This window comes from Prionailurus viverrinus, chromosome B4 (genome assembly GCF_022837055.1).
Source record: "Prionailurus viverrinus isolate Anna chromosome B4, UM_Priviv_1.0, whole genome shotgun sequence".
Lineage (NCBI taxonomy): Eukaryota > Metazoa > Chordata > Mammalia > Carnivora > Felidae > Prionailurus > Prionailurus viverrinus.
The window spans coordinates 31,534,929-31,549,861 of NC_062567.1; the positions used below are offsets into that span (position 1 = coordinate 31,534,929).

General features: G+C 44.8%; 1 long non-coding RNA gene across 1 annotated transcript; it reads left to right on the top strand.

Annotated features, from left to right (window-relative positions):
• The first annotated feature begins 1,489 nt into the window (after window positions 1-1,489).
• Window positions 1,490-7,107, top strand: LOC125171314 (uncharacterized). Its single transcript, XR_007154253.1, has 2 exons — window positions 1,490-1,601; window positions 6,856-7,107. It is a non-coding gene; the product is annotated as an uncharacterized LOC125171314 (long non-coding RNA).
• Window positions 7,108-14,933: the final 7,826 nt, after the last annotated feature.

Below are 14,933 nucleotides of genomic sequence, written 5' to 3' on the forward strand. Positions count from 1 at the left end.
TTTCCTACTTGACTGTACCCTCCCAAATCACCAAGTCTACTCTCCCTGCCAGCCATCGAGAACTCTCACTTCTGGGAACATATCACGGTCTCTTGCGTTTGAGCCTTGCACATATTGTCCTGTTGAGTAGGACACTCTTGCCCCATCTGTACCTGACGAATTACAATTTGTTTTTTGGAAAACAAAAAAGAAAAAAAAAAGTTTTTTGGGCTTCCTCCCATGAGCCCCTCTTTTTTTTTTTTTTTTTAAGTTTTATTTATTTTGAGAGAGAAGCCCAACCAGGCTCCACACTCAATGCAGAGTCTGACACGGGGCTTGTCTCACAGCCAAACATGAGATAATGACCTGAGCCGAAATTAAGAGTCAGACGCTTAACCCACTGAGCTACCCAGGCCCCCCCTCGTTACTGGGAGACGAAAGTCTTAGGGTTGTGCCCCCGGAGCCTGGTGCAGAGGCATTCAATAAAGATGTTGGAATCAGTGAACCATGAGGTAGCTACCGCCTTTAACCTTGCAGTCAGTCTCATCATGAGACAGACAGTTCTGCTCTTCAGTTGTCTCTCCTCTCTACACCTTGTGAGGAGGCACTCAGGGAAGAGAGGCATCCTCTCTCTACCTACTCTAATTAGCAGGGCAAGCCAGAGTTCTTCAGAGACGAGCCCCTTACATGAGCAGTGCCAAGGAAATAACTTGCTTCCTGACTTAGACGTCATCTGGGACTATTGTCAGGGACTGGCCACTTCCTCTTGCCCACCTCCTTCCAACTCTGTGCAGCAAATGGAGACCCTTTCCCACAGGCTGCTCTGACCTTTCTCAGATGTTTATTTGCTAGAAGTGGGTCTTTCCCTAGCAACTCTAAGCTTGATACAGACAAGAGAAACACTTACCTGCTTTTAGTAAGGAACGTTCTGTCTTTTCTGGATGCCAAGATATAGGCCAGATCACTGCTGAACTGCAGGAACTGCAGGAAGGGTTGGTTTACCATCCTCTTTTGGTATCGTTAGTGGCCCTCCCTCTTCATGCCCACACAGCCCCTTCCCCTGGGGCAGGTCGTCACTAAGCCATTCTCTACTCTGGGTCCCCAGCTTCTCTCCCACCTCCCACACCTGTAAACAGATTGGGTTTGAATGAAACCCCAAAGAGGCCACTCTGCAGCCTAGTCAAGCCCAGTCCTACCTCCCTAGGTGGCAAGCAGGTGGCTGTTTACTTGGTTGTGGAATGACTGAGACAAAAATTCAGGACGGAAAAAGCTTTGTTCAAGGCAGTGTGGGGGTGGGGGTGAGGGGAGACTGGCCACCCACTCAGAGACCTGGAAGTCAGGGAGGAGGACAAACAAGGGAAAATCAATGCAATGCAAATGCTTCTGCCAGACTTTTGGGGTCAGAAGCCAGCCTCTGCTTGTCAGACTCACACTTTTCTAACTACAAGTAATTGCCTATTTCAGTGGTTCTGTATTTTCAGTGGTCCACCACGTGCTCCGCTGTGGCAGGGCCGCAGTGCTGATTTGGCACATTCCCTGCACTCACAAGTGGTACAGCTGAGTTGTGAACTCAGAGCTGCAGCTGAGGATTTCTTCCAGCATAGACGGCTGGAAAAGTTTTGGTAAGTAGTCACTGGTTTTGGCCTTGAAGACCGGAGGCAGAGAGGTAAAATTAAAACCCAGCTTCTCTTTAGTGGCAAAGTGTCTAATCTGGGGCAAGGGATGAGACAGTAGGGGGGAGTATAAAGCTGGTAACATATTGGGTACCAAAGGTAGAGGACCTTGTTGCCCGGCCAAGGATTTGGGAGAGATGAAGAATCAGCATGGGACAGACTTTGATGTCAGAGACCCAGGTTCAAATTCCAGCTTCCAAGTTAATAACTACCTCACTTTAAGCAAGTTATTTAACTTAGTGCTTTTCTTCCTCAAAAGGGGCTTGAGATATCCAGTTCATAAGACTGCTAATGAAGTAGGAGAGCAGAGTGGTTGAGTGGGCTTTGGAGTAAGACTGCTTTTGAACTGGTTTGAATTCTAGTTTACCACTTACTAGCTGCATGACCTTAAATTACGTAACTTCTCTGTGCCTGCTACTTCCTCTGTGAAATGAGACTCAGATGTAGAGCATTTAGTACATTTGGTACATTTAGCATTGAGTGCCTGGCACATAAAAGGTGCTCACTAAATGATAACATTTTTTTCCTCTCTTTTCCTGGTGGGCAATGGAAAGCTGACATAGGATGTAGAATGGGGGCCCAGAGGGCACAGTTCAGTTTTTTTTTTTTTTTTAAGTAGGCTCCATGCCCAACATGGGGTTTGAACTCATGACCCTGAGATCAAGAGTCACATGCTCTACTGACTGAGCCAGCCAGGTGCCCCTCCACTCCCCCCTTTTTTTTTTTGGTCAGAGGTCAGGTTTATGGCAGTGCCAAGTGGTCTGGACAGGCCAGGAGATTACAATAATCCAGGTGAGAAATAAAATCAGAACCTGCATGCAGGAGGAAAGAGATGTGACTGATTTCTGTGAAGAATCAATAGGGCTTGGCAGCTGATTAAACATGCCAGGGACAAATATCAGGTTTGACACATGGATCAGCAAGAAAAGATATATCATCACCCCAACTAGTAGCATCAGAAGGGGTGGGTAGGTAAGGAGAGTGGGGAGGGAAGAAAAGTTTGGATGGCTATTGAGTTTAAAGTGGCAGCCACAAAACAGGGGATGGCAGTGTGCACTAGAAAGAGTGGTACCACACCTGCTAGTGTGCGATTATCAAACAAACAGAAAACTACACATGTGGGCAAGGATGTGGGGAAATTGGAACTCTTGTGTGTTGCTGATGGGAATGTAAAATGATGCAGTGGCTGTGGAAATCGGTATGGCAGGTTCTCAAAGAGTTAAAAATACAATTACCACATGACCCAGCAGTTCCACTTCTGGGTATACATCCAGAATTGAAAGCAGTGCCTTAAACACTATCTGTACACTCATGTTCATTGCAACATTATTCACAATAGCCAAAAGGGGAAACATCTCAAACGTCCTTTGGTGGATAAATGGATACACAAAATGCGGTATATACACACAATGGGATATTCTTTAGCCTCAAAAAGGAATAAAATTCTGTTATATGCTACAACATGGATGCACCTTGAAAATATGCTAAGCCAGAAGAAGGACAAATACTGTATGATTCCACTTATCTGGGGTACCTAGAATAGCCAAATTCATACACACAGAAAAGTGGTTACCAGGGGTTGGGGGAGAAGGGAGGTGGGGTATTAGTTTAATGGGTATAGAGTTTCACTATGGGATAAAGAAGTTCTGGAGATGGATAGTAGTCATGGTTGTATAATGAGGTGATTGTACTCAATGCAACTGAAGTATACACTTAAAAATGGTCAAGGGCGCCTTGGTGGCTCAGTTGCCTAAGCGTCTGACTTCGGCTCAGGTCATGATCTCACAGCTTGTGGGTTCGAGCTGCACATTGGGCTCTGTGCTGACAGCTTGGAGCCTGGAGCCTGCTTTAGATTCTGTGTCTCCCTCTCTCTCTGTCCTTCCCCTGCTTGTGCATACTCTCTCTCAAAAATAAACATTTAAAATTTCAAAAAAGCAAAAGCATTTGGGGCACCTGGGTGGCTCAGTCGGTTAAGTATCTCACTTGGGCTCAGGTTGTGATCTCAGTTTGTGAGCTCAAGCCCCACATTGGGCTCTGTGCTGTCAGCTAGAAGCCTGGAGTCTGCTTCAGATTCTGTGTCTCCCTCTCTCTGTGCCCTTCTCCCACTTGTGCTGTCAAAAATAAATAAATATTAAAAAAAAAAAAGCAAATGCATTTTAAAAAATAGTTAAAATGGTATATTTTATGTGTATTTTACCAGGGTAGAAAGGAAAAGAGATAAGCAATGAAGGCAGTATGTTACATTTAAACATAAATGGATGGCATTGGAGGAAGGAGTGAAGATGTCAGCTTTTTTTTTTAATTTTCAAAAAATGTTTACTTATTTTCAAGAGAGAGAGAAAGAGAGAGGCAGAGAGAGACATACAGAATCCAAAGCAGGCTTCAGGCTCTGAGCTGTCAGCACAAAGCCTGATGTGGGGCCTGAACTCATGGACCACAACATCATGACTTGAGCAAAGTTGGACGCTTAACTGACTTGAGCCACCCAGGTGCCCCAATCAGTTTTAATGTGGAATTATAATAAAATGGTTAAGGAAGAATGTTACAAACTAACAAGATGTAGGAAATAAAATTGTAAACCATTTCGGTAAAAAATTTAAAACAGTGGCAAATAAAAATCCCAGAACAATGGCAGTAGGGACATTTGGTGTCAATGTCCAACAGGAACTTGGAAAGGGTGACCAGAACATGGCAAAAAAGTCTGAATTGAAGATAGAAGTTGATTGCACAGAGGGACATCTTAAGTTGTAGGTAAAAGTGAAAGTCATTTAGAGGAAGGTGCACTGACTGCGTGATGAAGAGAAGAGGGGTGCTTGGCTGGGCTTGGTCGGTACAGCGTGTGACTCTTGATCTTGGGGTTGTGAATTTGGGCCCATGTTGGGTGTAGAGATCATTTTTTAAAAAGTCTCAAAAAAAAAAAAAAGGAGAAGAAAGCAAGTCTTAGGAAGAGCACACCTTTGGGAAGTGGAAGAAGGTCACTGGAAGGGCAGGCCGTGTCACAGCTGGGTGAGTGTGGGTCACGGCACCAGTGAGAACCAGGTCAAGAGGGGGTTGATCAAGCTGTCAGAGGCCACACAGGATGTTAAGTGCTGCGAAAGGGCTAAGGCTCTATGTAAGTCAGTAGTTGTAGAAAGGTAGGGAGGAAGCCAAATGTCAGGAAAAAAAGCCAGGTTCTATTAGTGAAGAGTTTGGATGAAGGTATGGGTCACTTGGCTTGCTCAGTCAGAAGAGCATGTGACTCTTGATCTTGGGGTTGTGAGTTCCAGCCCCACGTTGGGTGTAGAAATTACTAAAAAAAACCCCAACAAAGAAAACTTAAAAAAAGCTTGCATGAAGATAAAGAGAGGTAAATATGTGATATTCAAATAGAGGGAACTGGAACAACCTTCATAGAGAGGGAAGAAAGGAGGAGAGGCTAACTGATGGCATTTGGTAAGGAGGTAGACAGGGGAGGCTGGAATGCCTCGCACAAGGGAAAGTCAGCTTTGATGAGGGGACATTACCGGCAGAAAAGAAAAAAGGTGAAGATTTGGAAAAGCACAATGTTAGAGGACCACATGAGGGAGTCTCCATCATTTTTTTTAATGTTTATTTTTGAAGGAGAGAGAGAAACAGTGGGGAAGGGGCAGAGAGAGAGGGAGACAGAATCTGAAGCAGGTTCCAGGCTGAGCTGTCAGCACAGCACATGATATGGGGCTCAAACTCATGAACTTTGAGATCACGACCTGAGCTGAAGTTGGACGCTTAACCGCCTGAGCCACCCCGGTGCCCTGGTCGTCTCCCTCTTTAAATAAAAAGGCAAGTCCAGGGGCGCCTGGGTGGCGCAGTCGGTTAAGCGTCCGACTTCAGCCAGGTCACGATCTCGCGGTCCGTGGGTTCAAGCCCCGCGTCGGGCTCTGGGCTGATGGCTCAGAGCCTGGAGCCTGTTTCCGATTCTGTGTCTCCCTCTCTCTCTGCCCCTCCCCCGTTCATGCTCTGTCTCTCTCTGTCCCAAAAATAAATAAACGTTGGAAAAAAAAAAAAATTTAAAAAAAAAAAAAGGCAAGTCCAGCAGTATTGGAAAGCATGGATGGGTTTGAGGTCATTCTGCTCTCAAAATGCAGTGAGCAATGAGCTTGTTAAATGTGCAGAACCTCAGGACCCAGTCCAGGCCTAGTGAACCAGAATCTGATCTGAACAAGATTCTCCAGGTGATTCATGGGCTTATTCAAGTCTGCAAGCCACTGGTTTTGGAAAGTGGTTTATACAATGTTGACTGGGCAACAGAATTACCAGGAAAGCTTTGAAAAATCCTGTTGCCCAGGCTGCACCCCAGACCAATGAAAAACCCTGTGGGGTAGTGTTCAGGCATCTGATTTTTTAAGATTTTAATCTCTACATCCAACGTGGGGCTCGAACTTAACAATCCCGAGATCAAGAATCACATGCTTCACCAACTGAGCCAGCCAGACTCCCCTGAAGCCCAGGTTTTTAAACCCCTAAGTGGGCACCCTAGATTGGCCACCATTGGCTTAGCATTGCAAAGCCACAGACATAAGCTCACTAAAATTTGTTAAATAAGTCACAACAGCAGACGTGGGAGATGTTGCCTGGAGTACACAGATCGTTGACCAGCAGGGAGTCTTGACATTACTGGATGGCAAGACCCTGGACTGGCAATGGTTGGTTAGGTTTAGATCTCCCAAAACACCCAACACTGCAGATGAGACAGAGGATGTGGAAACTGGGAGTGAGACTTAAATTTTTTCTTAATGTTTATTTTTGAGAGAGAGACACAGAGGGTGAGCGGAGGCAGAGGAGGGGCAGAGAGAGAGGGAGACAGAATCCGAAGTAGGCTCCAGGTTCTGTGCTCTCAGCACAGAGCCTGATGTGGGGCTCAAACCCACGAATCATGAGATCATGACCTGAGCTGAAGTCGGACACTCAACCAACTGAGCCACCTAGGTGCCCCCAGAATTTGCATTTGTAACAAATTCCCAGGTGATGCTTTGGTCCAGAGACTACACTCAGAAGCATAATAGATGATGTGACCACAAGAAGACAGCAGACAATATGGAAGGCTGCCGTAGTGGGGCCATGCCATGGCCTCTACAAAAACATGCTTTTTCCCTCAGACCTATGTTGTTTCTAGGAAACGTCCTCCTAGTACCCCCTGGGGAGAATTACTGGTGTCAGACCGTTTGCTCTGTCTTCATCACTACAGTGTAGCCTCACGGGAACAGAACCAGGATGAAAGGGAAGAGGAATTCAAGCTGCAGCAAGGACTCTGAGAAAACTAGGCAGAGACTGAACAGAACAAGCTGAGACAGCAGGCCCAGACCGAGGAGATCCCGGCTCTGTGTTCTTCACCAGCACATCAAGTCAAATGGCTGTCCAAATCAAATGGCTAACAACACCCCACCCTCCTGCAATGATTACATTTCAGGGAGGGAATAAAAATCTTTCTACTACTTTATGCAGTGTGTTCTAACACTGTACTGTAGTCCAATTTCTTTGTATTGTTTTTCTCCCTTTATAGTGAACTCTGAGCAGAGGAAGCTATTCCCGCCCCCCCCCCCCCCCCCTTCCACTGTTAGTAATTAGGCAAAGTAACTAGGCATACAGCTGGAATTTAATACTTACTGACAACTTGACTGCGAGTTAGTTCTTGGGGCACACACAGGCCAGGCTTCACTTGGATGTCTTTGGATGACTCAATTCCTCCCCAAAGCAAAAACCTTGAATCCAATCCGAGGAACTGACTCCACTTTGTTAAAAAATTCTATCTAGCATTAACTGGCTAGAATAGAGTTACTCCTTTCTTGTCATTCGCTGTCCAAAATGAGGTTCAAATCCAAGATTCTAGGAGCAGGTAGTGCTTTTCCAAACCTGAAGACTTCTCAAGGGGACCTGAATTTATATGCAGGTCATGGAAACAGAAGGGGGCTGGGATTTCAGCACACAATAGCCAAATCTGGGGATTTTCCAGCTGCCTCCTTGGCTGGTATTTCACAGTCCATCTTACACTGAAGGTTTTCGTGAAAATTGCCTAAGGAAACTAGAGTGAGCACTGGTAAGCAGAGAGGGGACTAAAACACACACAGATGTTCTCCATTAAAAAACCCAAGGGAAAATCATGAGGCCAGGGAAACAGACCTGCATGGCCAATCTACAGAGAATCCCATGGGGGAGGGGACAATGCAGGCTACAGCAGTCTGGACACTCAGAGCTCTGCCTCATTCCCAGTTGGTCTAGAATCCAGCCTCGGGGAGAAAAGGTCCAATGGCACTTCTTCCAAAGGCACCCCTTGCACAACAGTTTACTGACATAGGCCTTTCACCTCTAGTTAGATTAAAGGGTGAAGGTTGACTTCCAAAAGAGTCCAACTGTGGGTTATTTTCTCCATTCTGTTAATACCACTCCCAGAGAGTGTAGATTATGACAAAACTGAACCCTATAGGGGCTACTTGTTTATATAATTAAGATACTTTCCTTCCCCAATGACAGGAATTGGTTTAGAGACATAAGACACTAACGCTTAACAAGAGAAGCACTTTGGATGTTTCCAAATGTCAAAAAAGAAAGTTCCACAGAGTTTTGAGACTAATCCTCATGGACAATTTGTGACTTCCTTCGTTTTCCCTAAATCTTGCCCTGCCGGCTTTCTTTTCATGCTCCAATTTGAAGTAAGCAGCTCACCGATTATAACTGTTGTGTAAGTTATGTACACATAGGGTTTAATAAGCGTTAATGTCAAATCATAGTTCCAAAAATAGAGCTGGATTAACACTGCCTACTGTATCAAATTTTGAAACACAGTTCACTTGTGGAAGATACTTTGTTTTGATCCCAAGGAGATAAATCTGGGAACACTCTAGGGGCACTAAGCTAAGAGCTAAGTTCCTATTACAAAGTAAATTAAACCCGATCATTAGCTGAAACAAAGAATTTTACCCTTTGCTTGGTGAGGAATTCAGGTCACAGAAGTGGTTGCAGTTAGGAATCCAGAAGTCAGCAATTAGTTTTTTCATGCATCGTAAGGATGTGATACTAATACGAACTGGGAGTAGATGTAGACCATGTCAGTGTCACAGTTGCCATGACAACAAAGGAAGCCAGGCCAGAGCAGTGAGTGGCCCACCCACTCTGTCCCACCAGTGCAAAAGGAGACACTGCAAAACATCTAACCAGCATCATGTCAAATCTGGGGTTTACTAATGATTTTCACTTAAAGTTGGTGGTGTTGCTTTTTTTTTTTTTTTGCTTCAAAAATCATATGGAAATTAGGGGCGCCTGGGTGGTTTAGTTGGTTAAGTTTCTGACTTCGGGTGAGGTCATGATCTCATGGTTTGTGAGTTTGAGCCCTGTGTCGGGCTGACAGCTCAGAACCTGAAGCCTGCTTTGGATTCTGTGTCTCTCTCTCTCAAAAATAAATAAACATTAAGAAAACAAATTATATGGAAATTCAACTAAACTAGAAAATGTGACTGATATAATATTTTTTAGGAAAAATATTTTTAAAGGTTTATTTATTTTTGAGAGCCAGAAAGACAAAGAGTGAGCAGAGGGGAGGGGCAGAGAGAGAGGGAGACACAGAATCCGAAGCAGGCTCCAGGCTCCGAGCCGTCAGCACAGAGCCCGACAGGGGCTTGAACTCAAACTGAGAGATCATGACTGAGCCAAGGTCAGACGCTCAACCAACTGAACCACCCAGGCGCCCCTAGGAAAAATACTTTTTATGGAAGGTACACTTTTATTTTTTCTTTAACATTTATTTATTTTTGAGACAGAGAGACAGAGCATGAACGGGGCAGGGTCAGAGAGAGGGAGACACAGAATCTGAAACAGGCTCCAGGCTCTGAGCGGTCAGCACAGAGCCCGATGCGGGGCTCAAACTCAGGAACCGCAAAATCATGAACTGAGCCAAAGTCAGCCACTTAACCGACTGAGCCACCCAGGCGCCCCTGGAAAGTACAGTTTTAAAGCAGTCGACAGAAGTCTCAAATATATGTTAGTCAATAATAATAGATCAATAGGGATAACTTAATACCACATAATCGGGAGGTCAAGAGAGATCTGTCACTGTCCTGGAAAGTGGTAAAACTGAGTGAACAACAGAGTTGGAAACTGGTACTGTTTGTGGTAGAATTTTTACTGAATGAGATTACTCACAAGGCCAAGTAAGGATAAAACAGTCCAGAAATTGTGGGGTTTTGGGATTACAGCTACTTTAAGATGGCTTCCTTGTTCTTTTTTTTTCAAGCAATCTATAACCAACATAGGGCTCAAACTCACGACCCTGAGAATGAGTCATATGTTCCATGACTGGGCCAGTCAGTTGTCCCAAGGTGGCCACTTTTTATCTATTCTCCCTCTCCCCCGTAACAAAAACCCTCCTAGGAACTGGAAATAAAACCTAAATGAACTGGGCAGGTAGAACAGGTAGAAGAGCCCCTGCTTACCTAGCCTTGCAGCTCCCACTTCGGACCACCTGTAATTCACACACAGCTGCCTGCCAGACTCCAGGCTGCCCTAGATCTTGGAAGGAGAGCAAAAGTAGTGTATACAAGTGTGTCAAAGGTGTGTACCAAGGGCTGGGGGTCTGTGGGTGGTATTGGGAGTGGGCGCAACAAGGTGGGTGTTGATGGGGCTGGCTGGGGGGGTACTGTATCCCAGACATCATGTGGAACTGCCAGTTTTCGTGCCGTTCTGAGGCTCTCCACAGAGCATGCACCGCCATCACCTGCCCAGGGCACACTCTGCTGTCTGCCCCAACACCGCCTGCCCGTCTTGATGAAGCCAGGGGAGATGGGTGGTGGCGTTGGGGCCTAGTTCAAACCTTCCCGATGATAAAAGTGACACACGGACACACACAACTCACACATATCAGAGCCTTGCTATTTTAAGAATGTACTTTATACAAAATAACCAGTTCATATGGAAATAAAATCTACAGATCTCTGAGGATCAAAAAGCTTTTTAAAAAGTTCTTTTAAAAAATTATCCAACACACAATATCGAACTAACTATTGAGGTAAGTGTCGCTCTCAGTGAAACAGGGAATCAGCAGACCACGACAAAATATACACAATATAAAAATAAATAGCATTCCCCTTTCCAGTACTGGCCAGGAAAGTTCTCACGGCTTTTGCAGCAGGAGCAAAGAATCCCTGACACTGTGCCGCAGGCTGGTGGAGACTGGCCTGGGCTCCCGGGAGCTGTGTGCAAGGCAGGAGAGTGAGGTACCCAGGTCCCAGCTAGGGGAAAGGGGTCACACGGAGGACACTGAACGGGGTTCAGCACTTCAATAACTTATTATCCACGCCCCTGTTCCCAACCCCATCCCGCCCTTTTCAAAAACACATGCAGGACAATCAGCTGCTTCTCAGGTATTTCTACATAAAGGTTCAGTCAGTCCCCTGGTACACAGTGAGAGACCAAGACTAGCTGGGGAGACAGCCTCACTAATGTCTGTTTAGCAAAGGCCTACAAAGCAGAGACAGATGAACACGCAATCTGGAGCTAAGGCTTGCGTCACAGCTTCATGAGAGATGGGATGCAGAAATGTTCACTCAAGTTCCGTTTTCCCAATGGGAAAGCAGGGCAAGGCTGGGTGTCCTAAGGCTCCATGTTAGAGTCCAACCCACTAGAAAAGAAAAAGGGGTTTCTTCTCATGCAGCAAGCCTCAATCACATTCTTAGTTCCTAGACAGTGATGTGAGCCCCGGAATAAAAGCCTCTGCATGCTCAGCCAAGATTCCCAGTATCCTCACTGGAGTGTTGAACAGAGAGCTATCCACAGGGACCCTGCATCCCAGAACCCCCGACAGTGGCACAATCCTGACTCACACGCACACGGAGCTGACTTCCTCAGTGGAGGCCCATGCAGAATCTGGCAGGGGGCGAATGCACTGACACTCGGTCACAACGCAGGGGGTAGCAATAATGCTAGAAAACTCTAAGCCTTTCATTTCTTTGAAAACAGTTTCTTTGAAAGCATGACAGGATTCTGACACTATGTGACTGTCCTTGCCTTGGGACTGCTGGGTTAAGACTTCCTGTGAAATTCAGATTAGGTCTTAAGAGCAGTTTATTATTTATAGATTTGAACTTCCATTAAAAAAAAAAAGGGAAAAATTTCAACCTAGTGATATGGATTAAAAGCTTGTTTCTGACATCTGTGGTGACTGCAACACTGGGATTTTGCGTGTTTTGGACAGTGCTTTGTTTTGGAGTATGTGTTTTGGACATACTCTTGGACTCCATAGGAATTAGCAGGAAAAATTACACAGCAGACAACGCCATGGGATAACACCACCACATGCTTAGTCAAGAGAAGCATTTCCAAGGTCTGAGGGCTAAGCTACGGCACAATGACATTTCAAGCTGAGGTGTGAGTGAACTAAGGCACATACATACTATGGGTCTTGAGGTTTTCAATAAATGTAAAAATGAAGATGAGCATGAAAGAGTTTTGCCTTTGGAGCGCAGTCTGACTTGGGCTCACTGAGGAAAAAGAATCCTTAATAACAAGCTCATGTGCACTGCCAGAAGAACTAAACCAACGTGATTAAGGAGAGGTGGAGTGGCTTTAATTTTATTTTTAGAAAGTGGGATGGAAAGTTCTATGGATCTGCGTATTTTGCCCTCATTTACTCTTCACATGCATCTACCATAATTTTAGCCAACAGCTACTTTTTAAATGAACAGACTCTGATGGAAAACAAAAACAAAAACCCAAACAGAAACCTTCCAAAAGGCTTTACTTTTCTTTCTGGATCATTTATTTCTCTTGGGTCTTAGGGAAACAGATTCTAACTTATTAACAAGTCTAATAAAGGCTAGCCATGACTATCAAATCAAACAGGTGTGAGAGTATTCTCATTACCCGTGGACCCCAGCTATCCCCTTCTGCAGACTACTGAGAGCTGAGAGCCAGCACACTGACCCACCGTGTGAAAGTCCTTCTAGCCTGAGAAAGGTCATTTTTAGGACCTCCTCACACACTACTTTCTAGTTACAGCATATCACATGACCATCATCCCCATTATGGAGAAGATGGCAAATGCATTTGCATCTGCTTAAGACACTTGGGAAGAGAAGTGCCAAAGGAGAAAGACAAGGAAAGAGGTCCTGCGGATCAGTGGTTCACAGCAGCTCAACGGTCACATGTGTTCCTGCAATCTTTCAGCTCCTGACTGCTTTTAGTAGATCTGCACTTCAAAGACCAGTAAAAGCTCAGGATATACCAGACAAGGGCTGAAGTGCTGGGACCTGTAATGCATGACCCAATTCCCACATGGGATGCAACAAGGCTGACAAGTTTGCTGTTGCCCTTGTTCCCAGTGTTACGATATGAAACAGTAGTTCAATCCTTGATACTCTTCTTCCTTAATACCTTCTCACCTCTCTACATACTGAGAAGGGAGGTTAAGGATGTAAGAATTTATGGATTTCTTCCTATATTGTTCACAGCTTCTAGCAACAGGGAACAGGGGGTGAGGGGCTGGGGGAATGTGGAGAAAAGGTTACCTTGAGTGGGTGGAAGGAAAGGGAACAAATCAACCCAACTATTGCTTATGGTCCGCTCCTACCCACGCCCCAGGGTCATTCAGCACAAAGCAATGCCTCCAACTTTGGTGCCAGGGGAACAGACCCTGTGCTCACTGTGCTCCCAGTTATACAGCAGCCAGAGGCCTCTCACCCAAACCAGCTTTCATGCAAAAAGAGAAAGGCTGTCACCAGCACAAGGCTCTGGGCCTAGACCAGCTCTAAACAGACCCAAACCAGCTGTCAAGACCAGTTGGTCTTTCTCTCCTCCCTGCTTCTACACAAACACAAAAACAGAAGAGGTAATGCTTCGGCCATGCTAGCTTACACTAGCTTAGGGGCTAACATGGAATCTGTTCTTCCTACAGGGATAAGGCTGACCTCTTCACTCCTCCAAACCAGATTATGCCAGTGATAGCTCTCTAACAAGAATTAGGATCAAATGAGAACACAGGCTCAAAACTCATTCCACATAAAAGCACATCAAATTTAAAACTGAAGTCTATTACAGAAAAACTTGTATTTTTGTGCATTGTATCTTAAAGGCTCCCTGTGTTCCCTATGCAACTCTTAATCCTACCTGAGCTGTGAGCCACAACGCCAGGTCAAAAGCATTCCCTTATTTTTATGAGTCTCTATTACACTGGAGCTGGTATCTTGGGTTTCCATCGGTATAACATGGATTATTTCCAATTTGTTTCTCTTCCTGATAGCACACGCTTAGCAAACTTTAAACATGTTGGCTCCACGTTTCATCAATGATGCTGGAATTGGAGGGAAAAGACTCTACTGGCCCCTCACAAGGCTGAATTTGTAAGAAACTAGGGCAGATTAATAATATATGGAAGCTTTTCTACTATCCCAAAGGCATGCTTAAAAATATGCTATTCTTTACAAAAACCTGTAATTTCAGGGCATTTTTCCTTAGTCTTATTTTTTTCTTTGTGGGATATTCAAAAGTTTAAAACATAGGAGTCCTAACTTTGGTGGCATCTCAGCTAAAATCAAATATAGAATGCTAACCAGGGACAATCCAGTGTAATTCACTTCTAAAACTGTAACAAAGTAATTTAATACTGTAAAATTGTTTCCTATCACAGGTATGACAAATGATTTCCAAGAACTTGTTCCTGAAAGCTATTTTAAATCACCATGACTTATCTTACTATGATTCACTTAAAATGAATAAAACCTATATATACCGAGATATTCCTAAATTCAACCTGTAAATCTATAGAATACATTTTTCCTATTCAAAACTGTGCAATTTCTTTATTGTACTAACATATACAAACCTGAGTAGTCACTTCCACAAAATGTGTTTCGTGTCAGAAAGCTTTGTGTGATGCCTACCAGATCACAGTCCCAGCAGGTCTGTGACGAGGATGATTCATTTTGTATTTTAATAAGCAAAACACTCTAGTGACCCCAATTCCTGATATTGGTTTACAACTATCTGGTAGGGCTGGTGGCAAATCAGGAAGGGCACTGCTCTCTGAAATCCAGGATTTAGGCCACTGGATGAGAGGGAAGCCAGTCTTGTGGGCAGACGCTCCTGGTAGAACATGTGAGAGCACTCTGCCTTCCAATGGAGAAAGCCCACAACCAGGGTGTAGTGCAATGGTACCCTCTACGGCTGATCGGAAAGAAGGCCTTTAGCTAACAAAGGACTGCTAGCCACTGAGGAAATAGTGACATTTTACAAGAGTAAATTTACCCTACCCTCTTCTCCAGCTCCTGAAAGTATTCAGTG